General features: G+C 35.4%; 1 protein-coding gene and 1 pseudogene across 5 annotated transcripts in view; one reads left to right on the forward strand and one right to left on the reverse strand.

Annotated features, from left to right (window-relative positions):
* The window catches only part of Znf385d (zinc finger protein 385D), a 1018268-nt gene that overhangs the window by 780032 nt on the left and 210519 nt on the right, over positions 1 to 27717 (forward strand). The window lies entirely within an intron of this gene.
* LOC147826432 (U2 spliceosomal RNA) lies at positions 692 to 803 on the reverse strand (annotated as a pseudogene).

Genomic DNA, 27717 nt, shown 5'->3' on the forward strand with positions numbered 1-27717 from the left:
GAGCTTTAAATATATTCTAGTTATAAAGAGTTGCTTTGCCAGAATTTCTGTTTTCATGAACTGGAAATGCTCACGAAGTGAGCATTTTTCATTATGTTCTCAGAAATGACATTTGGTGTCACTTTTTGTATGTGGTTGTACAACCTTTCCTGGGCAAGTTCAGCAAATTTCCATGATGTCAGCCTACTAAGCAGATGTGGGCACATGAATCCATAACCATTCCCTTCTGAATCTTCCAACAGTACAGTGTCTTCATGTCATTTGATCACTTCCATGCAAATACCTTCTGGTGACATCCGAACAGACTCTGTCTTCTAGAACTTTGTTTTTATTTGCCTTCCAGCTTTGTCTTGCCTATAGTTTAGTTGTATATGTGCACATACTTTTAAATTATAAGTTAATTAATGTTATATATGTTATTATTACTCATATTACGGCCATCTATAGAGCAGTGCCCACAAATGTCAGTGTGTAATTACATAAATGATACACTTTTATCTGCACTTCTAAGTAACAAGTAAAACTGATGATGCCAGTCTACAGCCTACACATTGAATACCAAGGATATGGAGCTAAAGATCATGGGTTTTTAAATCAGAGTCTTAAGTTTATATATTTAGAAAAGTTACTTTGCCTCCCTACATGTCAGTTTCATCATCTGTAAAATAGAAATAACACTACTACCTGCCTCATAGGTTATTTGTGAATTAAATGAGATGTCAGATAGTATATCTTGCTTCCCAGGAATATACTGGAATATACTTATTCTCCACTTGATCTTAGCCAAAAGGCCGAGAAGCGATAATATACTTATTCTCAATAATACTGTACTTGCTCTAAGTGGTTGCAAAGTTATTTCTTGGCAGAAGTAGATCTTTTTAAATTCTTTTGTTACGTCTAACATCTTAGAGATCTGTTGAATTATTGTTAGAGGATATTTTAATCATAAGGTATTCTTATCACAGATTTTAATTGGCAATTGTTTCTTTTCCTAGTTGTTACCAAGTTTTATAGAAAATGAAAACCACAAACAAGATTATGATTACCTCCTCTTTCTTCCTACCTTGATTTATTTGAGGAGCCATTTGCATGAACCATCTACTAGAAGTAGCTATAGCCAGGTTCCACCATTCTAGCGCCCCCAAGCCTTTCTAGAATCTCAGTCCTTCAAGTTCTTTTTTTTTTAATTTTTATTTTATTGGTACATTTTAGGTATGCAAAATAATGACATTCATCATTGGAAATTTGCACCTTAACATAATCTCTCTTGGTTCTTATTTTTCCCCCTTCCCCTGCCCTCCCTTCAACACCTCCATCCCTCCCTATTTACGAAGACTTTGTTTCCATTTTTTCATTTTCTCATATTAATTCCATTCCCTTCTTTCCTTCCCCCTCCCCCTCTCAAGTTCTTGCATGTAAAACATCCTCATAAGGGAGATTAAATGAAGTGCTTTTCCAGATTTGTCAAGTCTTAATGAGAAAAACTGCTTTAAAATAAATTTTAATAGAGCACCTTAAGTAATATTTTAATCAGTTGAAGTTTACATCATTTTTCTTAGTAGCATTGACATGAAAAAGATCAGTGATTATTTTATTCTACTAAGCCCATAAAGTTAGTAATGGATGACATATAATATTATAGCACATAAAATCTCCAGTTAAATTTAGACAGTTGTTAACCTGTTTTTTAAACCTACATTTAAAATGAAAAGTGATGTACTATAACAAATTATTTGTTTAAGCTGTCAGGGATAAAAAGGGAGAAACACGTCTTACTATTACAACTCTGTAGGTAAAAGAAACAGAACTACAGAAAATGAAAGTGGAACACAATTATTATTTTAGGGATTGAACATGTATGGATGAATATTATATAATTTGCTTTACCACTTGAGAATCTTTAGACCCAAAAAATCTATTGAAAAATAGTATAGTTTCTTTTGTAACCATGGTGGCAAGTAAATGAAAGAAGGGAAGAAGAGAGGAAGGAGGGAAGGAAGGAGGGAGAGAAAGAAGAAAGGAAGGAAAGAAGGTTGCATTCATTGGTGCTCTTTTAAAAATTATTTTTTTAAAATGTAGTTCTGGAAATAATAGTAAGACAACTATGAAAATCACATTGAGGTTTTGTGTTATTTTTATCACATGCTATTTAGGAAATTCCTTTAAATATTACCACTTCTACAAAACATAATTTACTAAATAATCATACTTAGATTTGATGAGAATTATTTTGGATATTTTGATTCTCTTTAAGTATAATATTGAAAACTCTTAAATCTGCCCATGACTGCTGTTTTGTTGGCATTCTGTTTTGCTTAGCAGGGCTTACATTTATCATTATGAAATTGATCATCAATTAAAAAGGTCACTGGCAACATATCATAAGTGGCAGATCATAGAAGCCCTTTTGACTGGCCCTCAATTCTGTCTAGCTTTATCTCAGTGAGCCATAGAATAGTGCTGCTGTTACAGGTAACGACCCAGCACTTTCCCCTGCTTTCTAGGTGACTGGGCATACTGAAGCTCTTGGTTATGATAGCTGGATTAATATATTCTCTAATGACGTAAGAGAGGTAAATGGAAGGGCTTGCACGGGTCTCTGATGATGGAGAAAGGAAAAAAGTTTTTTGATTTCTTTAAAACTATCTCTGAAGTAGGCAGAAACTGAAGAGTTGTCAGAATTATCAGACTGTCTCTACATCTCGTTTTCAAAATTGACCATTTGCCATTTCCCCATTTCAGCACATAATAGGAACTCAATGTCTACTGAGAAAATTAATCTGTTACTGTTGTAGTCAGTGTTTGCAAGGGAATAGATTTAATACAGGACACATAATTTATAGGGTTATTTTATAATGTTCACCCAAAAAGTCAAGTGCAAAGGAATGCAAAAGATATGTCCATGTACTAGAGACTCGAAGAATCTAGCCGAGGGCCTGGATCCAACGGCAATGTCCCCCACAAATCTAGCTGAAGGCCTAAAGCCCATGGCAGTGTCCTCCACAAGTGCACCTGGAGGCCTGGAGCCCACAGCAATGTCTCATGCAAGTCTGAGTTGAAGATCTGCACCAAGAAGGCCCAAGGGCCAGTGGTGGAAGCTAGAAAGCCTACAATGGCAAAGTGAAGGGTCTGTGCCATCAGGCTGAGGTATCTGCACTAGATCCAGCAAACAACACTCAAGGCGAAGACCAGAGCTCCTCTGAAGAGAACAGTAGCCATTCCCAGTGACAATGAGGACCCGAGCTCCTCCAAGGATGAGAACAGCAGAGTTCCTATTGGGAAAATCAGCCTACGAAAGCTTCTCCAGGAAGATCAATAGCACACAATCTTCCCTCCATTCTCCTTTTATGCCATTGGCAACAATCCTCGGGTGGGTCTTCCACGCCCAACACCCCGCTGACTCAGTTCAGCTGGGTGATCCAAGCTGACCATTAGTTAATCCACCACAGTGACTACTGAAAATAGTCTGGCTGAACATCCTCTTTCAAATTTATAACTTAGCTTTGAAGATAAAGACATAGGTTCAGGTTCAAGCATTGCCACTTAGCTGTGGCTCTTGGTCCATTTACTTCAGCTTTCTTACTATCTATGTCCTCGCCTTTAAACTAAGGTCATGTATATCACAGTAATAAGCTAGATGTAGGTTATATGAGATGTGTGATAAGTATGTTCCCATGCCATTTTCTTTTGTGCTTCATTTTCTTAAACATAGCCAGTTCCTTGATGTGTTTACTTAATGGCCTGTTTCTATGACTTAAAAATTATATATTCCTCTTCCTCAATGTTTAAAAAGCAAATTAAAATTTTAAAAATTACCCTGAAGTTTTTCTTCTTCTTCAAAAAAGTTACTCGATACCATGGTCTTAGCAGCCATTCTCCAGTTATCTTCTCAGTCCTTGTGAGTGCTGAGCTCCTCTAAAAGAGCTTCTTATTCAAAGCTCATTTAAATCCCATTCTTGGAGTTTTTTGCCTTTCAAGGTAGGAGACAAACTTGAAGTTCACCTGTACTGAAATCTAAACGTGTACTGAAACTAAAACTATCACTGGTCAAAGGGACATTTTTTTAACCTGTATAAATATACATTATGATGAACGTAAACACAGCAAAGCTAAACTTACAACCTAAGAGCTGCGACTTGGGTATGAGGGAGAAAGAAAATGACTAGTTAGAATGAAGTCATTTTACTTTGTCCAGTTGTCTTTTCTTGTCTCTTTACATCCCTTGCACAGGGATTGTTGTCATCTAACTTGGTTGACAGTGGACACTGGTAAATATATAGAAGTAAATGGAGAATGTGGAACTTCAGCTTCTCCATAACTCAGTTCACAATAGCATGTGTAGAAATGGTGCCACTAGCTAATTTAACAGCTCTCTTTGGCTCATATTCCCACCCTAGATTTATATCTCTCAGTTCAGCCATCCAGTGATCCCACAGGTTTATAATTTCTAAGTTTGTTTTCACTCTCAAAATGGAGGCTTCACGCTAGCAATAATACTGAGGCTTCTCTGTTCATTTGGCTTTTCTTTCTTCACCAATTCTAAGACAGTTAATATGCCCACTATTCAAAGAGCTCCAGACAGAAGGGATAGTAGGTTAGTTAAGTAACTGCAAATAAGTGGGTTAACTACCTCTTTCTTCCTCTGCATCTTTACACTCAAGTCTCGGCTGCTGATGTGATCCTACCAGCTTATGACAACTGCTTCTTTTACCGCTGACTCTAACAACCTTGGCTGCAGTTTGATTTGAACAGCTGTTAACTGATTAATGTGACTTTGACGGTACAGCTGTTGCCAGTTCTGGTGCTGGCAGTAGGGGCAAGAACCTGATATAATACCATTTTCAATTAGGAGTTTATGAAACTTTTTTCAGCGATCACATATCAAACATATTCTGACTTTTCTCATTTGAAGACTTCAAGATCATTTGGCTCTTCTTGACTTCTTCTTCTCAAAGTTGGCTTTGTCATTTTTAGTTATGGGAATTTTGCTTCTCATATAAGCATTTTATTTTGCATATTATAACAAGATAGATCTAGGGAGTAATGATCAGAAACACCACCAGTTTTAAATGCCACATATAAACTATGACAGTAAAATCGAAACTGTGCTGTTTTCTCCTATAAACCTTGTTATACAAATTTCACATATGTGATCAGAACACAGTTTTATTTTAAAAAGCTATCACAGTGACTTTTATATATTGACATGGTCTGTTTTACCTCAGAGTGTGATTTATATGTGATGTGGTATAAATTTTGATCCATAAGGCTAGAAATGCAGAAAACTTATACTTAACTTTTCTAAAATTGAACTTAGTTTTTATTTTGAACCTCTGCTGTATATGTGGTAAAGATATAATTTTAATTGATTTATAGTCATTCCCTTTACCTTCTTGATGTGTATCTAAATTCTGAGTATTTTAAAACTGTCAGGGAAAAAGAGGCATTTGGTTCTTTGTCTTTTAGTCCATGATGGCAAAAGATAGGATGCACTTTGGTTTAGTCCATATGATTCTTCATTGTCTAGCCACAGAAGTTGCTCTTGTATCCCTTTGTTCTAAGCTGGCATTATCCAATGGGACTTTGAGCATTGTATGGTATGTTTTCTGTCTTGTTCAATTGAGCAGTCACTGGCTGCATGTGGCTATTGAGCACTTGAAATCTGGCTAGTGGAGTAAATGTTTAACTTTATTTCATTTCATTTACACTTAAATAGCCATATGTGGGTAGTTCTCTGCTGTATTGGGCAAGAAATTTCTAAACCTAAGGGTCTCTGCAGGTCAGCTGGCTTCTAGCAATTTCTATACAGCATTCAAGGTCTTGCAATATATTTAGTAATTTTTCCCATGACACTGGATACTTGGAAAATCGGAAAGCCTCTCTAAAGCAATCACAGCTCTGTGCTACTCTGCTGGTGCTTGAGAAGCCATTTTAGTGAACTGTATGTCCCTGGAACATTCTTAAATCCTGTGAGATTGACCCAAACTCTCCTCCTTAGGTCTTCCCTTTCCCTGTTGCAGACATACATTTTGCTTCTAAACTATTGTGGGCCCAAGAAGCTCCCCCTTTTCACTGTTTTACAGGCATTTCCTGGTGTTAAGAGATAGCTAAAACTGTTTTCTTTTTTGCTACTTTCCCCAAAATGCATATAGTAACCATGTCATCCTGCTATTCACCTTGACTCTTCTTATTTACCCACCAACAGTAAGTTTCTGTATTTTTGCTTACTCTCGGTTCTCTTCCCCACCCCAAGAATTGATGTTGTCCTTTGAGTTGAGAAAAATGACTCAGGAGCATGCATTTTTCTCAGGTCTGTTTTTTTATGTTGACTTTATATGTTGTGGCTAAAAATCCTGGCCCTTACCATTCAAAATACTGGTTTTTGAAAATCAATTTTCTCAGCTTTTCTTTTTCTTTATTGTGGTAAAATATATATATAACAAAATTAAGCATTTTAGCCATTTTAGGTGAACAGTTCATTGAAATTAAATATATTTATTTTGCTACACATTCATCACCATCTGCAGAATTTTTCATCTTCTCAGACAGAAACTATCTATCAAACAACAACCCTATCAAACAACCTATCAAACAACAATTCCCCATTCCCTTTCTCCCCAGCCATGGCAACTATCACTCTGCTTCTTGTCTCCCTTGAATTTGACTACTGTAGATACCCCCACATAAATGAAATCAAACAAATATTGTTGTTCTGTTTGGCTTATTTCACTCTGCCTAATGTCCTTAGCCTTATGCTTATACTAAGCATGTATCAGAATTTCCTTCCTTCCTGTTAAAGACTGAATATTCCTTTGCATGCATACATTACTTTTTATTTATTTATTCATCTGTCAGTAGACATTCAGATAATCTCCATCATTTGGCAATTGTGAATAATCCTACAAACATTAATGTAAAATATCTGTTTGATCATTGATTTGAATTCTTTTGAGAATATACTCAGAAGTCCCTCCTTTCTCTTAATTAGTGAGTGCTGCTATTCAATAATATAGGGTGAAAATACCTCAAGGAATATCTTGACTTGCAAAGGTATGTGATGAGAGGTTATGATGGAGGTTGCTTGATAAAGCTAATTTGTTTTAATAGTGGAAGTGATAAAACTTTTACATAGCCCTGTTGTACAAAGTGGGTGATGTGTGTTAATGGAGACAATGAAGAGATATAATGGTTTAACTAGGCAGAAGACCCTAATTTACATGGCCAGATCATTAAACAACAGATGCATATAACCCATGACATTCCCAATGAAAGGAAAAATATTTTTCCCTTCTTCCTTTCTTTTCTCCTTATCCTCATTTTCCTATCTCCTTCCTCTCCCTTCTTCTTCTCTTCTTCTGCTTTACCAGTATCTTCTTTTTCTTCACCAATTTGTTTAGTCCTGTCCTTCCTTTTTCCTATTAAAATTCATTCTAAATAACTTTTGATGGCCCATAGTACTCCACTAAACCCAAGAGTTCTAGGAAAATTGGAGATGAGAAGTGATTTTCAGTGTTGAAAAAATGCAGATTAATGAGAAATGATGCTCACTGCAGAATGGGAAAACAGTCAGGGCAAAGATACAAATAGGAAAACCATAACTCTGCTTCCAGCCTTCGGGATATTGCTTTGAATTTGGGAGTTCCACACCATTAAGATGGGTATCAAAATACTCTTGGTTATGAATGGGGGACCTGAGTGACTTAATCTAGATTTGACCATCTCAGTTATGTGTGCAGTTACAATTTTTTGTGATTAAATTATCACCATTTTGTAAAAGAAATGAGATGTAAAGGTGGTAATTAATATACCTATGTTTACAAAGCTTTCTGTAGAAAATGACAAATGAATTAGACCACACTTACCTTATCACTTACTTACTCAAAGCATGCCTTTGCAATAACTGAAGCAGAGACATCAAACATGACATCTTATCAAATCTACATGTGGATTTATGTATTTATAGCAGGAGTCTTTAGAGGCTACTGTTCGATTGTTTTTTTGTATGCAACTATATGACAGCATTTCCTAGTACATTAAGACTCTAAAACTCTGCAAGTGATTTTGTAGACAGTGACGTTATTGGGCGTAAGAATGAAGTGAGGTACCTGTGTTGTGGTAGTCTTCGGAGAATAGAAGCCAGTAAGAATTGGCAGTCAATAAGCGGAAGCCTGTGGGCCAAATCCAATCTACCAACTGTAGTTAAATAATGTTGTAATGAAACACATCATGTTCATTCACCTTCATACTGTTCTATGGCTTCATTCATGCTATAATAGCAGAGCTGAGAAATTGTCACAGGAACTCTATGAGCCAAAAGCCTATAATATTTACTATCTGGACCTTTACAGGAAAATTTGGTCACTTGCTATCCTGGACTGAGTTTCAGTCCAGTTCTCCTTGCTTTGTAACAACACATGTCATATATTGCTTTAAATGTTCTCAGCTTTCCATGTAGGTAGTTTATATACCACTGAACGTAGCTAATACTCCCATGAAACACTTGATTTTGCTGGGGTGATTGGACCCTCATGAAAAATCAGCAAGGACCAAGCCTCACCAACCTTTGTCAAAAAGAAGTTGTATCTTTTGAACAACCCTTCTCAGAAAGGCAATGATGTCCTTTCATGGTGAGAGCTATCATACCATACCACTCCTTCATAAATGTCTCCTAGTAAGCAAAGCTGTGGGCTCTCATGTGACATTGCACACATCAAAGTACTCATTCGCAAAAAAAAAAAAAAAATTGAGGACATTGTTATATTTAGTTGGTAGCCCGAGTCATAAGAATCACTTTTACCTTGAGTAAGTAACATACTTTTTAATTCCTGAAAAAATATAATAAGACTCAGAAAACCATAGGTATCTTAGTTACCCTTGGCTATTATATCATAGATTAGGTGACTTCAACAATGGACATTTAATCCTCACAGTTCTAGAGTCTAGAAAATCCAAGATCAAGGTATCAGCAGATCCTCTATCTGATAAGGGTCCTATTCCTGTCTTACTGCTGACTTTCTTCTTATTGTAATCTCTCATGACACACAGAAGGGTCTAGGGTGCTTCTGTCCTTCTAAGGGCACTAATGCTATCATGGCGGCTAGAGTACACAATCTCATTTAAACTTACTCTTCATCTCCTGAAGGCCCCATCTCCTAATACAATCACTTTGGGAAATAATTCAACATATGAACTGGAGACAAGTGGTGGGGGACGCTCCCTGTCAGTAAACATCTGAGTTTCAAGAGTGGTGAATCTGACAAGATGGCTTGTCTGAGTGCTCTTTCACTTTTTTTTTTACCCCCTACCATAGCTCAACCAGAAAATGAGGGGTAAAAAAAAATGTCACCAAAAGCTGTACTGGGGACCCCCAAAATGTTACTGGACACCTCTGCAGTAGGCTTCAGTCTCCTGCCCAGTGTATGATGCAGGCCTGAGAAAGAAAACCTAAAAGAGAGAACTAAGAGAAACAGAAATCAGGGAGCCAAGAGGACCTCTGCCGGTGCAGCTGTCAAAGGCACTGGCCAGTCCAAGCCACTGATTTTTATTGGTAATTAATTGGGGGAACGGCGAACTATGTGTAAGCACGGTACTACCTGTGAGAATATGCAGTCATGTGGTTTCTGTGGAAATTAATGTACGCAAGGCTCATAAAAGACAAAACAAAGCATTCTCAAATTAGGAAGAGAATAGCCTAAATATATGTTTATAATTAGGACATTGTCCTTCTAGCAAAAAAGGTTTTAATTGTGGGAATGGAATTTGGGTGTGAGTTACTGTGACCTTGGCCAGACTAGCTTCTCAAAACAAGCCAATTGTGGGGTTTACTCTTCACAGCATGCACTGCTTAGAGCCTGCTTTGCCCATAATCATTATTGCAGACCCCTGCAAAGCTGTGAGGCTTTAGGACTGTGATTATTTGAGTGAGTACATTAGTATATGCATCTGTGTATTAAGTGTGTGTGTTTCAAGTGGAAGGCCCACTTTCCCCTTGTTAACAGCTGCATGACGTGTGAATTGGAAGAACTCATATGAGACTGAAGCCCTCACAGTTCAAAGTGGATTCCATGATTCTCTCACAAAGATTTGGAAAAGGAAAATAAGTAAAACTTTAAATAATGCTAAGAAGAACACTAATTTTAAAATCCAAGATAATTTCAAGCTGGTAATTTAAATTTTTAACTGCTTAAAGTGCTAGGAGAAGGAAAAGTATAGAAAGATAATTTGAAACCCTTAAAGTAAATTTAAATAATTTGGAATATAAAAAAAACTATGTGAGAAATGATGGGTTCTAATTTTCTTTTTCTCTGAAGTATAATAGCATGAGGAAAGAAATTTTCTATGGCAGGATAACATGATGGATATATTTAAAATAAAAATCCTACAGCTAATATAACTACACTTTAATCAAAAATGTTTAAAGCATAGAAAGTCTGTGGCCCAGGTGTGTTCATATATAAATTGTAGTTGTAGGAGTTTATTGAACTGCAAATATCATAATGAATCATTGCAAGGGTTGTTGAAGACAAATATTCAGAAAAGTCTAAGGGAGGATCTTCTATAATATCAAAACACTGAACAAAAACCAAGTATCTACCAATGGAGCAAACCTATACATTTTGTGAGATTGGTAAAATGAAAGTTTATACTGTCATAAAAAATAATGGTTGGAAAGAACATTTAGTAACAGAGGGAAAGGTTTATTATATCTTAATTTATAAAACAATATATAACTGGCTTTCCAGTTTTTTTCCAATTTTGTTGAAAAACCAACATGTGTTTATCTATTTATCAATTATTTCAACAAATATCAAATGCCATGTATCAAATGCTTTTATAGCTCTGAAGATCTAGAAAACACAAAGATTCTTGCCTTCATGCTGTTTGCATTTTAGTTGAGGAAGACAGACAATAAATAAATAAGATACACACACACACACACACACACACACACACAATATATCAGAAAATACTAAATGTTCTGTGTGGGGAAAAATAAGAAAACCCGGAAGAGATGTAGGGAATGAAGGAGTAGTAGTGTGTATTTCTATATACAGTTATCCCTTAGTAGTATCCACTGGAGGATTGGTTTCAGGACATTCCTGCTCCCAATGGTTACCAAAATCTGTACACATTCAAATTTATTATACAAAATACTATTATATTTGTATATAATCTATGTGTATCCTCCTGTATATTTTAAGTCATTGCTAGATTAGTTATAAACCCTAATGCAATGTAAATTTTCTGTAAATAGTTTTGTTATACTTTATAGTTTAGGAAATAATGACAAAAAAAGTGGGCATGTTATTATTTTTGAGAAAGAACTCACAGATACAGAGGGCTGACTGCTCTTATTATCTTAATAGTTTTTGAACAACATCAAATGTTATAATTGCTTGCTGTCCAAGTTTTGAAATCCTAGATAAATCACAGATTAGTAGTTGGATTAGATGAAATATGAAACTTGATTTTTTGTTTTGTTTTTTGGTACTGGGGATTGAACTCAGGACCTTGCGGTTGCCAGGCAGGTGTGGTGCCACTGAGCTACATCCCTGGCCCTGGTTTATTTTGGGTTTTTTTTTTTTTTAGTACCGGGGATCAAACTTGGGACCTTGCGCTTGTGAGGCAGGCGCCAGAACCACTGAGCTAAATCCCTGGCCTTTTTTGGGTTTTTTTTTTTAAATTAGAGTGTGTGTGTGTGTGTGTGTGTGTGTGTGTGTGTGTATCTGGTGAATTTGAGAAACTGCCTTTTATATTGTATATCAGAACTGCCATTATGTATAGTTTTATGTCAATGAATCTTTGTATATGCTTCAACTAAGACAATTAGTCTAGATAAAAGGCTTACATGTTACCATTAGATCATTTCTTGTCAAGGTCAAGCGTAGGTTTATGTTTCACTATGAGTCTAGAAATCTAAAGACTACAAGACATAGGTAGAGATTTAAATAAAGGATAAATAAGATAGCTTTTTTTCAGAAACCAACTTACCTCTTAATTGGAAAATGTCAAAAAGTATGATAGTTGAGATTTTACACCACTTGAAAGCAAGTAAGCTAGTTGGCCAGTCTAAAAGGCCATGTGGACCTTTTAGACATAATATATGCTTATTATTTTTAACTAGGTGAATAAAAGAAACCTTTCTTTGATGCTGTTCTGTACATATGTGTCTGTGGGATTCTATTTACATAAAAATCAGCTTTGATTTTTACGGAAGTGCCTCTTGATAGCACAATTACACTGGAAGCAAAAACCGCAGTTTTCTAGATGGTGGTGGAGACATGAGACTCCTGGGTCAGAGACAAAATGGCTTTACTAAAGATATAGCATCAGACACCATGAACTGCACGTTGACATCTGTTCTCTTGCTTCCCAAGTCCCACAGGGCGAAGTGGGAGTGAGCTCACATAGAAGCAGAACAAGTAAGGGGTTTGTGTCACAGCTGGGAACCCTGAGCTTTGCAAAAACAGTCTTTTAAAGAAAGCTTCTAGCACACCTTTCCAAGCTGCGTCTCCCAGAAAGACATTATCTATATTATTCTGGTCAGGACACAAATCTGTTCTCTGTCCAGAGGAGACACAAATTAATATCCAAGGCTATTTGCTATATAAACATCCTTGAAAAAGATAGCCCAGAACAAAGCTGCCAGGGCCCTTTTCTCAGAAATGTACAAACATAAGACCCATGGAGAATTATCTCAACTGAGTATTAAATACTAAATTTAATAAAATACACCACTAATTAATTGCTATTTTTTGATTGAATTTATTCATATTTGTTGGTATGTTCACAAAAAATGGTGGCTGAAATTTCTGTGTTAATGTGTGTTCTGTACGTTGTAATGACTGGTGTTATTTTTATCATTAAATTTCTTATTATTATTTGTATTTTTTGTGGATATATCCCATAGTAATTGGGATAGAAAAGTACAGGGAAAATGCATTAGGAATAAATTTTAGATTCAGTTTAGATTCAGAGTCAGTAGTAGAGGTTTTAGATTTGTGGAAATAATTAGAAATTTCTTAAAATTTTACCTCTTCTATTAACAAAGAGAGAATTGCCTCCATCACTACCATGACCAAGACTTATCTACTAAAGATCATTTAAAATTTACTATCTATGTTTTGTGGGAAGAGAATTGGAGAAGAAAAGCAGAAGAGTGGAGAGAGTTGAATCACTTGGAGACTATATATTCTTTAAAATCCTGTTGGAAGTTTACTCAGCAAACATGGATTGGTGGTTCTACAGTGTCAGTTACTAAAGAGGGCATCTGAAGCTAAACTGTCTGAACGAAATCCAATCCCCACCACCCTACTAGCTATGTAGTTTAGGGCAAATCATTTAAGTTCTTTGTGCCTGAATTTCATCTGCATAAGGGTATGATAATGAGACATAACTTACATTATTGTTGTGATGATTTGGTTCTATATATAAGGCACTTTAAACAGACACATGGTAGGCATTCATATATTCTAGCTATTATACAACATTTGTTTATGTGTTTCTTTTTTACTTTGGAAAATGATAGCATCTTCTGAATCCATTTCATTCTACTAGGACAGGAGACAAATCTGGCTTGCTCAGCATTATATTGCATATTAGGAAAATGTAGACCTTTTAGACAAAGTATATGCTTATTATTTTTTAACTAGGGGAATAAAAGGAACATTTCTTTGATGCTGTTCTGTACATATGTGTCTGTGGGACTCTATTTGCATAAAAATCAGCTTTGACTTTTATGGAAGTGCCTCTTGATAGCACAATTAGACTGGAAGCAAAAACCACAGTTTGCTCCATTAAAATCATAAGCTAATTGACACAAGCTACCATGGTATGTATGAATAAATTCATTTTCTTGACTACATTTTAAATTGCATTTTTTCTAAGTGACTGCATAAAATGAAATCTAAAAGAAAAAATTTGCAAACCATAAAGAATAGTAGGCCTTAAACTATAGAATATACTAAAAGAAAACAACAAGTTTAAGAAAATTGATTTATTTATATGTAGTTTGAATAGTTTATTTGTGTACTTAAGAAAACATTACAGCACCACATACATACAATTTATCTGAAATATTAATATGTATTATATTAGTGAAAAACTGCAAGGTTATTAGCCTTTATGTCCTTCTAAATTAAATATATATTTACCATTGTCTTGACTGAAAAATGAGAACTGAATTGTCATAAGTAATTCTCAAATTCAAGACTGTTTTAAATATTTTTTGAAAATAATAGAGATCTGTCGGGCTAGAAATGTAGCTCTGTGCCTGCCTGGCAAGCGCAAGGTCCTGACTTCGATATTCTCTACCAGGAAAAAAAATATAGACATCTAGAGCATACAATGTTATTTAGAACTCGAGCATCGTGAATTTCCTTTATGGTAGATTTTGTGACTTACTTTAATTATGGAAAAGAAATGCCACTTTTTCATTTAATTCACTTATTTAGTCACCATCATCACTGATTTAAAACATGAACAAAGACAGTATTGAACTCTAAGATCGTAGATTCATTAATTTTATCAATAGGTTATGAATATTGCAAGATGTACATTATGGGGGGAGTAGGAAGAAATATGTAGTTTTATCCTTGATCAGTAACTTCCTGTCTACTAGAGTCATTACTGGAATATTATGATAAAATCTCCACATTACAAAATCTTAATGGATTTATTGATTATCTAAATAATTTAGAATACAATTTGAAGTTTCCTTACTGAAGTCAGGACAGCCCAGAAATAATATTCAAAATGACCTGAAAATGGTTATTTGGCTGGAAGTCTTTCTAATTCTGTAATAAGAATAATTTATTCAGGCTTTATTCAGGCACAATAGGTGAATATAGGCAAGTATATTTCCTGTCGCACCTCTTTACCCTTTGATTCATGTTCTGTTTTGTATTATAGTTTTCTTTTTCCACTCCTGCCATCATACTTGGGGTAAATATCCATCATTTTTGACATACACAACCATTGATTTGGTGTAATTCAAGTGCTATAGCCAACTTTTTTTCAGGATCATTTAATAATGGTCAATAGTAAAATAAAATAAGAACTACTCTACCTTCTAATGATTTAATTTCACTCTCACATTACTAAAGAACAAAATGAGTGAGCTTTATGTTTTTCTGCCATTAATTAACAGACTATGATGGCTAAAATTTGAAATTTTTCTTGTTAAATCTCTAAAATATATTGACTTAGATTTTGTGTATGAGTTTCAAATTCAAATTAAGTTTTAAAAAATTATATTTTGATAACATCATTTGTTAAAAATAAATTTAGTGGAGTCAATGTATAAACTTTCATATAAATGAATTCATCAAATAAATAAAATAGATACAATGTGAATGCTTCAGCTATTCATCTTATGATATTAGATTAAGATACATAAAATATAATTTCTCATGGCTTTCAAATTGCTTGATGACAATGTAACTTGATTCCACTTTTCACACAAAGCAATAGTTTCTATTTTATTTCCCCAAATCTTGTCATATCCAATCCAACAGAGATGATGTATGTTCTACCACAAATTAGGGAGAAGCAATAGTCCATGTCAACTGAATTTGAAAATAGATTTGTTATGTCTCTTTTGTCTTGTTTCCTTCATTAAAGAATACACTCCATTTGTCCAATTCATATTGTGCATTATTGTTCAGTCTCCCAGAGAAAAATGCTATTATATTGTCTTTTTCTCCCTTAACTACATTCTTATGGAAATTAACTTAATGCGTTTCCTGCAGAATTGTTTTGAATTAACAAAAATCTACATGAGAAGTAAGTAAAAAATTAATATGTTTCCTAATGGTTTAAACTAATATTATAAACTCAGTAAATGAACAATTAAGAAAGCCAATGACCAATTAAGAAAATTGGTCACGTTTAATTAAAACCTACCAGTTTCCCTTACTTAAACCAGTATGCCTTGCTTTCTTTCCATTTTCTGCATGCTTGTATTAGTTAGCTTTCTTGTCTCTGAGACAAAATACTCTACATCAACAACTTAAAGAAGATGTTTATTTTGCCAGTTTCAGTGAATTCAGTCCAAGTTTGGCCAGCTCCAAGAAGCAGCATGGAAGAATGGCATGGTGGAGAAAAATTGCTCACCACATGGTGGCCAAAATGGAGAGAGTGAGGAAGACATTGGAGCCAAGACTACAAGCTTCCAGATCATGGCCTCAGTGACCCTCCCCTTTTGTCCAGACCCCACCTCATAACAGCACAATAAGCTATGAACTCATCAGTGGATCAACCTACCCATGAGTATAGCACCCCCATGATCCAGTCACCTTCCAGAAGCCCCACCTCTGAACAGGAGACTTGGGGACATTCTAGTTCTAGACTGTAACAATGTTGCTTTCTGAAATCTGATATTATTTTACAATTTTGCCTGATACCTATCTCTCCACCATTGCATACAAGTTCTTTGAGGGTAGAGATATCATAACTTCCTCTCTGTTTTTGTCTCTCTCACAATTATATCATAATCTCTGTGCCAGTGAAAGTGTTTATGTTTTATGCACCACTGTCTCACCAGTGGCTACAGCAGTGCCTGCCACATACTGGGAAATTGACAAATGCTGGTCAAATGAAGGAAATCTCTTTTGGACATCCATAAATGGACATATGCATCATAGCAGTATAATTATATAAATTTGGATTTATACAAATTCCAAATTAATAAGGACTTACCTCTAAGAATCTGAAGGCTGAAATAAAGGCATTTCTTTCAAAGAATGTGATGAAATTGCACCCTTAAAAACTTTGGTGTATTGCTTACTAGAAACGCTTGCTTATTTCCACAAGTTTCTCTTTTCCATCCTAAATTTTGACTTAGTTTGAAAAATAAACACACATATTAGGTCCATTTATAAAACTGAAAAAAGCTAAAGTTCAAGAAAAGCTTTAGATTACACAAGTCACCATAGACTTTGTAGATAATAGGAAGCATGATCAAAACAGTGGGTGAATGATGGTCCATAGCACCATGTGATTGAAAGGTAGAGATCTTCAAAATGAGAAGTGATGCATCTAACCTTACTAATAGTGTATGACAAGTATCAGCTCGTTCAGTGTAGTTAGTTGGTTGTGAGCTACAAAGAGAAGGTATATTTTAAAGTGTACAGTAAATTAAGGATCACGAACAACTCATTAGCATGAAATTTTGTCAGTTTCATTGGAGTTGGGCCATTGTGCAGCTTTAGAGTCCAGCTTTTAAAGAAAAGTTCTCATAGGAGATGAAACTTGAGTCTGTGGTTATGAACCTGAGATCAAGGTTCAGAGTTTTCAGTGGCAATCACCCAGGTCTCCTTGTATGAAAATATCACCTCGGTCAAGATCCAATATAAGGTGGTATTGTATTTTTTGACCTTGATAGAATTGTGTCAGTGAGTTTGTACCCAAGAACACTATGGTGAACTCTGAATAATATAAAGGTTGGCAGAGCATTTAAGAAATAATGAGAGTAGAAAGTGGCTTGAAAAATGGGCAAGTGGTTTCATCTTGCATCATGACAATGTTCCATGTCACACAGTGCTTTTGGTACAGCAGTTTTTGTCAACTAAAAACATGACAGTGTGTCCTCATCCACCTTATTTATTGGATCTGGTATCTTGTGACTTCTGGCTCTTCTTCAAAGTCAAAATGACCGTGAAAGGGAAATATTTTGAATTGATTCAAGACATCAAGGCAGGCGTGACAGTTCAATTAATGATACTTACAAAGAAGGACTTCCAGAACTGCTTTAAAAAGTGGCAAAAATGATGGAATAAGTATATTCAAAGCAAGGGAGGGCAATTTGAGAATGATTAATGGCAGTGTGTCTTTACTATAATTTAAAAAATTAACCATTCACCATAGATTTGATCACACCATGTATATGCAGTTATACAATTTTTAAAGGGAGAAAATGAGGGACTAGCCGCAAAAAGAAAATGAGCTTATTCCTGGTGATCTCGGAATGACAGATATTACCTCCAAACTTTCAAATTTTTATTTTCTTGATTCCAAATATGTTACTTTCCATCTGTAATGGTGTTAAGTGAAGAGAGTTATAAAGAGAAATGGTGGTTCTCCTGTTATGAACACATCAAAATACAAGAAGTTCCATGGTGGTGTTTTAAAAATACTGATTGTTAGAAGTTAATCTTAGAGGGGTAGGAGACATCTCTGGGTCTATATGACCACATCTGCAAAGAGGCAAGTGAGGAGATGGATGCTACTGCTGCCCAACTTTCCAGCATGGGAAAGTATATTGTCACCAGAAAATTCCTGTTCACTGTTTCATGAGTGTATGTGTGATTTAATGTCAGACTGATCTACCTTACTCCCTCACAACCCTAGACTTATATTCAAACATGGTAAGTTTTCATATCCTTAGGAAGAACTGCTAGAATACAAATATGAATACAAACTCACTACAAATATGTTTCACAGCTTTCCTTTGTATCAGTCAAAAGGTTGTTTCCTTGTATCTGTTTCCAAAACTTGATAGACTTGATAGACTCTTTAGATTTTTACCTCATCTTCTTCACCTACTAATTAAGTAGACATGGACAATTTCATCTTCCTCTTACCTTATTTTTAAAATGATTTGTACCTATATTATAAGATATATTAAAGGGCCAGGGATTTAGCTCAGTGGTTCCACCGCCTGCCTGCAAGTACAAGAACCCGAGTTTGATCCCCAGTACCAATATATATATATATATATATATATATATATATATATAAAACCTCTCATACAGGGAAAGCAAATGACTTGATTGAGATTATCATTATGGCAATAAAGAGGAATTTGGATTATACATTTCTAATAAAAGTATTGATTAAAAGTATACCATATATGCAAAAACCCAAAATGTACTCAAGCATATTCATAAGTTTGTTTTGCCTATGTCCTTACTTTATAGATATGCAAAATAAGGCTCAAAAAGATAAAGTGATTTGCCCAGTTGTACAAGTGTGTTAGTGACAGTTAGTGGTGGTCTTTCAGAAGTGTAGTTATACTTTTCAGAATACAAATTATGGATATGGACAATCCTGATTTTAAATCCTGATTCCACTATTTACCAGTTAAATACTTATGAGAAAAATTATTAAATTTCATAATCTTCAGTTTAGTCAGTGCCAAGTAGTTATAATAATAAAATCTATTTCAAAGGATGATTGGGAGTATAGAGTGAATAAAATACATGAAGGGACACATTTTCCATGGAGAAAATAATGTAAACATGATTAATATATAATCACATCTTTGTAGCAATCATTGTAAAGTTTTCTCACTCTTACTTAGCAGAGAGCAGTAACATGATGTCAGAATATAATTCCATCAAAGCAGTTCTTGAGTAAACCAGTATGGTGTGTTGTAGGTTTGTATCTGTCTGCTTAAGCCATTTCTTAGACCAGTGATGATGAACCTTTTAGAGCTTTCAATGATAACAAACAGCCTGCTGTGGCATGTGCGCCTTAGGTTCACCACCACTGATTTAGACAATCAAAAGCTACAGGAGTTGGTGGTATGTATTATCTTTTAAATTCTCCTCTTTGGTAAATAATGGAAACCAGTTGAATACAGAGCTTACAATAGTAGGCCACATGGAAGATTCCTCATCTTGTAGTGGAGTTTGAAGCCATCTTTTTGGAAAGATGTTTAAGAAAATGCTGGTGATAGGAAAAAATAAAGAGAAGGGGGGAAAAAAAGAAAAGAGGAAATAAGGGAGGAGGGGTCCATAAATGCAGATAGAAATATGTACCTGTCATTGTCAGCTGATACCATTACTTGGACACGTGGTCATTTTATCCTATTGTTACTTCTTTCATCTCCAAAGTGAACCAGAGAACCTGAAATACAGAACACATAATTTTCTAAATTTTTCTTCTGTTTTAAGAATTAACTTTCTTACCTGGTAATAGACAAATAGGCCTGGAGAACAAAAGACGGAAATTAGAAGTAGATTTTCACAGGGTACTTGTGGGGAGGACCTGCGGCTATGGACCCCAACTTCTATCGGAAGTTCTAAGCCAGGTTCGGCAGAAGAGATCTGATGATAAAGACTACACTTTTATTGGCACTCCTGCCCATAGCAAATGACTTTGAAATATTACAATTTTTAGTAAATCTCCAGGAAAGGACGAATGTGCAGCTCTTCCAAATACTATACTCATTCATACAGAGTTGTCTAGGAACAGATCACAATAAAAAAGGACTTTAGTGTTTTTGCATTCTAGCCAACCAAACCATACTGAGTATCTGTTAATTGTAATATACAGTGCTGGCTGCCAAGAGGACTTAGTTTTTAAAATCCTTAAGAGAGACTTCCTAGGCAAACTATGTGGGAGAAGGATCAAGGAGTCGTAAAATTATGAAGTTGGAAGGATACTCAGGTTTTATTTAAAAACATATAGTACTTATTACTTTATTAGCATCTGCAACACTTTGCAAGTCCTATGGAAATTTAGCCATTATTGTTATCATTATTAATAATTCTACTACTTCCACTTTTGTTTATGTGCCAGAATTACCTGGGTTCTTGCAAAAATTCAGATTCCATGGCTGCTTCCCAGGGAATCTATATTATGAAGAAGATCCCAGCCTCTTCTACTGTTGGCAACCAGGCACTAAGTCATGGAGTGGAATTTAGCAGCTTTTGGCAAGTTTACTTTGCTTTTATAAAAGGAATTAAATTGAGACTTGGAGAAATTAAGTGACTGGCTTTTTTCTTCTTATTTTATCTGCTTTTTCCTTTTATCTAGGTTGTTCCTATTAAGTGCCTGAAATCCTTTTTCCCTGAGAGTATGCTTAAGTCAATGAATAAAATGACTTCTCTAAGGTGACACAGTCAGTTAGTGACAGATGCAGGAAAAAAAATCCTCCCTTTTTTTTCAACTGCCAGCTAATGTTTCCTCCACTGAACCCATCTATTTCCTCAATTAGTGCCATTGTCCCTAAAAGCAGGGTTGTAGTATCTGAGCAATTACAGTGAATCCCATCTAACAAGGAAAAGCCTGTGAAGTCAGAGTGAAAACTTCTTGTAATAGCCTTTTCACTCAACTCCAGGTTCAGTATTCTTAAATGCATTGTTGCCTTGTGTGCTTTTCAGAGTTTTAAAGACCAGTAGCCAGCCGGTGAACAGGCCCTTGTTTATAGTGTTAAGGCAGATTGTGGAAAACAGTGGTTGCTGGGAATAGTAAAATTTTGTAGTATTGTTCAATTTTGTGTTGCAAGTGTTATATAAAAATGATTATTAATATATTTGAAAATAAAGTAACAGTTTTCTTTGTTCTGCTCATGGTCTGCACAGAATTTAAAATATACTGTTAATCAGATTGTATTTGCGGTATAAGTAAAAATGTACTAGTATCATTGCTTGATTAAAGGGTGGTTAGATTCCTGGCAGACTGTCTTCCTCCTCCTAAGTGATGGAACAATTGTACTTTAATAGAAATTTTCATTCAGCTCCAGAATAGTAGGCAATTTGGGGGTGACATACTCTAGCTGCACACATTTTTATGTTCATGGGAAAACCATGTCTGTGGACACATTTATACACCATCTAAGGTAACCTTACGTCTTAGCCCTTTCTTGTGGTTCAGTTTTCCTCTAATTCTATTCTGATGCTTGATAATCCAGATTTATACAGTAGAGCAACTCCAAGAGCAAAGGTAGAATATACAATTTGGGGAATGGGAATATACTTGAACTGATGAATAGATCTGATTTTCACAATATCTTTTTTGCCTCATAAACTTTCAGTTTCTTCATAATAGAAAAAAAAAAAAAGACATACTGATTAAAGAGTCATTCTTAAAAGGGTTCAGGACCCTGAGTAAACATATGGAGGACCCTAGAGAACAGCAGGTGGGTACATAGCACATTGTTCCTTGACTTGACCTTCACAAACCAGTGGTCTCCTCCCTTCCTCCTCTCTTCCCCTCCTTCCTCCCCTCTCCCTCTCCCTCTCCTTTCCCTCTCCCTCCCCTCTCCCTCCCCTTTCCCTCTCTCTCTTCTTTCACTCTCTCTCTTTCTGTCTCTCTCTGTCTGTCTCTCTGCCTCTCTTTGTCTCTCTCTCTCTCTCTCTCACACACACACACACACACACACACCTTTTCACACTGTATTAGACTAGGATTTAAATTTGTCATGTAAGGACATTTAAAAAACATAGACTGGGATACACTAGGAATGCAATTTCATTTTTTAAAAGCTATTTTAAAACTTTTAAAACTAAAAGATATAATCTCAAAGGGAAAAAAGATTATAATTGCAATTTCTTAGTTTTATGAAAAAAAGGCTTCATAAACTGTTCTTTTTTATTTTACTCAAAAATACTGAAACTGTCTTTACTGATAGGCACTAAACCCCTAATTGATGTTTATTTTTCTCTTTAAGCCCTTCAATACTCAAATCTTTTCCTCGGGCCTATCAGGATCACATGTAAATGAAGTAAAATAATAAATAGCCCACCACCCTTGACTCTTAGCCCCAATATCCATTTACATCACCATCTGTCTATAAAGTCTCATCCACTTCTATGGGTCTCTTTTTTATTTTTCTCTCACCATTCTGCCTCCACAGATTAGTCTTAGATTTTCTTGCAGTGGTACACATGCTGACTGATTTTTCTGGCTCTATCTGGGTACATTGCATAGTACTCAAGCATCTGAAGGAAAGCTGATGGATTCTTAGGCTATGCACAGAATCTCCTCTCTGGGAAGGAGCTGCCTACAGTGGCCAAGACTGCCGCACGGTTGTGTGATAGTAAATTAATAAAACTCCTCAGTGTTTTATTCTACCATGGCTACTAGGAATGGTAATTTAAGTTAGATGGAACCATCCCACAAGAAGATCTTACCTCAATTGATGATTTTCATTCATTGCAATAGGACATTAGCTTACTTCAACTCAGTGACTGTCACTTTCCCTATTTGTGGGGTGCATTTGTGGATTTTTGGTGAAGACTGTACCATGTGTGGCATAGTTCCTGGCACAGGGGCACCTCTCAGTCCATGGCAATTCTTTTTTGCGGTCATCACTGTTGTGTTTTTTTCCCAAAGGGCATGTAAGGGGCATTTGAGTAGATTTGTTTTGTAAATTCTGCCTCAGAAATATTTTGGACTTGTAGGTATAAGCTCCAGAAGCTTAATAGCATGGTGCATAAAGGAAGTGCCCAGAACTAGGCAGCTCTGGTGTTCAATTTGCTTAACTTCCTACAACTTTTACTTTCTCATCTGTAAATAAGAATTGTACCATTTATCTCATAGGATAGTTCTGAGAAGTAAGTGGAGATAAGCTGTGAAATATACCTGATCAATAGTAAGATTTAAATAAAATGCTAACTTTCAGTAATTTGAAAGGCTAGAAAATGGGAATGATGACCTCAGATTGCCTTGACTACCTGGGGAGCACTAAGAGAACTTCTGAAATTCTAAAAATGTTCTGTTTCGGTCCAGTCTGGTGGCTCTTCACTGAATGCTCTTATGAAACACATGAAGGATAGAGCTGAAGTTTTGTGTTGAATTAATTTAAACAGTCACATCTAACTAGTGTCCATGATATTGGACCCTTCAGGAATAGAAACTACTAGATCTCTTTTTTTACTTCTCACTCACTAATAAAAATGAACAGAAATGAATAATTAACTCTGTCATTTGCCAAGGACTGAATGTGGGACCAAGTCAAGACTCTTTCTCCTAATAAAGTCAAGTAACATTGTTCTCTTGAATTGTTCAAATTTTCTAAGTAATATGTGTGTGTTTCTATAGCTACTCATAAAGAAATACATAAATGTGTCCAAACATTCTTGCCTTAGAGAACTAGATTTAGACAGTGATTTGGGATGATTTTGTCACTGAAGACCTGAAAGCTTTGACACAGCTAGTTTAGAAACTCTCCATTTGAGTATGCCCCACAGAATTCACATTTCCTACTTGTTCCTAGTTATTTAGCATCTGGATTATTTCACATACTGACTGTGTGGGAGAAGAGCAAAAATTTGTGAAATGCCTGCATCTGAAACAAAATGAACCTTGAAAAGTTCCTTGGCATAAATGTGAAATCAGTAAGAAATGTTTACTCTTATTTCTGAAATAAATTAAATAATGTCTTTAGTACTATATGTATGACTCTTCAAGTCTACCCTCAAATACTTTAGCTATTTTCTAAAAATCATCTTTGCCCTATCTTATTATATTGTAAATTTAACTTATTTATCCTTAAAAGTAGGTCTGAGAAAGTATTTGAGGGGTAGGCAGAAATTTCAAAAATATATTACTTTCATATATAATATGATAGTATTCATATTTAGAAGCCTAAATATGTTCTGGGATGGGGACAACATGGGAATGGCAAGTCACTCTGAGAAGGGAATTTTTTTACTTCGACTCTTTAATGGATTCAAACTTGGCTTCAAGTTAGAAACAGGAGGCAGTTTTGCAGCTGCCGTTCACCTTCAGTTGAAATGAGGTATTCTTTTCTCACCTTCTAGCAATCAGATTGCCACTGGCTTCCAGTTTTTCTGGAATATTCTACACTGTGCCTGTCTGATGCTCTAGCTGAGTCTTATGGGGTTGCTGGGTGACAGCTGGAGAATGGTTGGTTTCATTTATTTATTTATTTAGCCTGAGTTCTGGGTAGTGAATCTCTGTGAAGTTGTCAAGCCAGCAGTTTCCCAGCTACTTGGATTTCTACCAACCCAATTCTCACCGGTAGTCATTATAAGGTCTCTGAGTATGATTATTTTTCATATTTCTGTTATTTTAAAAGGAACTAAATCTTTTCCAACTCAGGTAACATCTTTTTCATTAAGTATCTGCCTGGCTGAAAATAGCATTGTTATTTTTATTGCTGTGTTTTTAGAAAAGAATTTCTTCCTTTAATGCCAGTATTTAATGCTGGGCTAATTTTGTAGGTCACCCTGAAAAGCAGTTACAAGACAGGGTGCCCCTCCCTGAAGCAGAAAGCTAGGATCCACTCACAGGTTTGCAGCCAAACTGGGAAGATCCTAGTGCAGATTAATCTGTAATTCCAAAACTGTGCCGTGCTGGCAACCATGAGCAGGTTTATGAATAAAAGCATCTCTTAAAATAGTGCTGTTATTTTTTCATGAATTAAATAATGCTGATTGGCTGCAAGGGAAGTGGGGATGAGAAGCTGGATTGAACACTTTCTAACCTTGTCTTCCCTGGTTCCATCTTGGCTAGCTATTTGTTTCAATCCATTTACATCCCTGAAGAAACAAATTACCATAAGTCATCTGGAAGCCAATCTTTTCAATATAGCCTGATTATTTTAACGTGTTTCTGCCTTTTACTTCAAGCTCATTGACATACATAATTCTGTACTAATTTTTGTCAAAATTTTATTGCTTTACACTTGCAAAATGCATCTTCAGTTCAGTTAGTCATGACAAACTGGGGTTAAATTATTTAAAATCAGTACCAGTGGGCCATGTACTTTAAAAATAAACAAAGAAGCTAGGTGTGGTGGCACATGCCTATAATCTGAGCACACACAAGGCTGAGGCAGGAAGATCAATCTCAGCAAGTTCAAGATTAACATGGGCTACATAGTGAGTTCAAGATCAGCCTGAATTACAGAGTGAGACCCTATTTGAAAAAAAAAGCAGAACTTGTGTAGTGGCTGTAGTTGTACATGTGCTGGAGCAATATTTCAGAATCATGTCCTCATTCTTGGATTACCTTTCCCTGAAGAATTTTTTATTAATGTACAATAAAAGTAGTGTTAAAGTAAAACTCATTCTGTGATCAATAATAGATTCTTGTTTTTATTAAATACATTTTAGGTCCACATAGTACATATAAGTGCTTGGTAGGAATTCTCTCTTTGAATCCATAGACTAACCCCATAGGATAGGGATTGTGTTATTGTTACATACAGATGAGGAAACTGAGCCAAAATCACACATGTAGCAGAGCAGAACTTTAGTGTGAATGAAGCCAGTATAAAATCTGAATGCCTGTTCTCAGACATAAATAACATTGCTTTAATTTAAGATTATACTCTAGCTTTTAAAAGTTCTATTATTGTTTTATATCAAGGATAAGATAAAAATGCTAATAAACATTTTCTTTTTCATTTGAGGACAAGCTTTTAAACTAGTGATTCCCCTTTACTATTACATTTTGCTAAGAGCATCCACATAAATCATTTTGAATGAACAAATGAATTAGCTTAGCAATGTAAAACTTAGTTATAATGAGCATGGGCTTTAGAAGTATTATAACCATGATCAAATAAAGTAAAGATTAAGCAAACTACATTCATTTTAGATTAAAAAGCCAAATAATTATGTCCAAGAGAAATTAAAAATAATACTTCTTGAGCTGTATAGATGGACTGAATTCAACCCACAGAACTAATTTACACATATGAACATTTTCCTATATGTAATCTCACGGGAAGGTCTTAGCATCTTAATGTCTTTTTAGGGGAAGGGAAGGTCATGTATTATTATCTCCTACTAACAGATGAAAATCTAGCTTTTCAGATTCTTTTCCTAATAGTGGCAAAGCTACAATTTTAACCTTGATCTTTCTGCTCAAAATTTAGGCCTTAGTTTATTTTATCCCTTGTTTTTGAAGGAATTAACCTTTTCTCTGTTTTGTGAGTTTTAGTCTACATCTAACTGAAAAGAACAAGCCCCACAAATGTGGACGGATCTCTTCAGACTGTTTGCTAACAATTTGGGTCAAGGCAAATTTGAGGTGCTGAAATTTTAAGGGCACTTGCTCTTAATTTTATTTCTTTTTAAATTATTGTTCATAATTTTTTCCTTGGTCATTTTTTCCTCTTTCAATAGATTAATCTGTCTTCTATGATAAGATCTAAGAGTGATTTTATGACATCAGAATATTAATTTATTAGTAATAAAAAATAAGTAGATGCTCCCAGTGACTAATGTAAAAGTAACTGCCCTTCCCTGAACCCCTTACCAAATTGGCTTTCTTCAGAACTGTAAGGCAACCAAGCACATGTTTCTGGCCAGGAAATAAAAGCAAAATAAAAATACAAAAAAATAATTAAAATCCAAAGGAAGAATAATATATTTCCCCTTGTGTACTGTTTCAAAGAAAACATTCAGAGTTATTGGTAAAGGGCTAGAAGGGACACTTCAAGATAATACAGAAACATAATGTAAGTTAATATAGCACACATAAAATTAGTAATCAAACTGGGAGCTTTTTGTGAGGAGAGCAGCAAATGTGCTTGATATCTCCGAAGATAATGCATTACATTTGTTTTTTTCTTGGTAGCTAATTTAACTCTCCTGTTTTACATTTCACAAGCCTCTGTTTTTGCCTTATTAGCTGAAGTCGACATTCCCCACAGAGAGGTCATCCTTAGTGGTGATCATTTGCTGTGGAGTAGAAGAAACAACGTCACACGCACACTCACACACGCACACACACATACACACGCACACGCACACACACATGCACCCCACAGGTTTTCTTTAACTGGTGATGCAGCATATTCTCAGTTTCTTGCTCACTGCCTTGTCTACACCCTGCTTTGTCGTCCCTAGTGGGCACTACTGTGGCCTTCCTTTAATGACTCTCCTTATACTTTACTATAGTAGGTATTCAGGTAGATTTTATTTTTTTCCCCACCACAAACTATTCTTTACAGTAGAATGTTAATTAGTAACTGATAGATATAAAGATTGCTAGCGACAGCCCATTAATTCCACT

Source organism: Heterocephalus glaber, unplaced genomic scaffold (genome assembly GCF_053883595.1).
Source record: "Heterocephalus glaber isolate CG9 unplaced genomic scaffold, H.glaber_assembly_v1.0 deba00001472, whole genome shotgun sequence".
Taxonomy (NCBI): Eukaryota; Metazoa; Chordata; class Mammalia; order Rodentia; family Bathyergidae; genus Heterocephalus; species Heterocephalus glaber.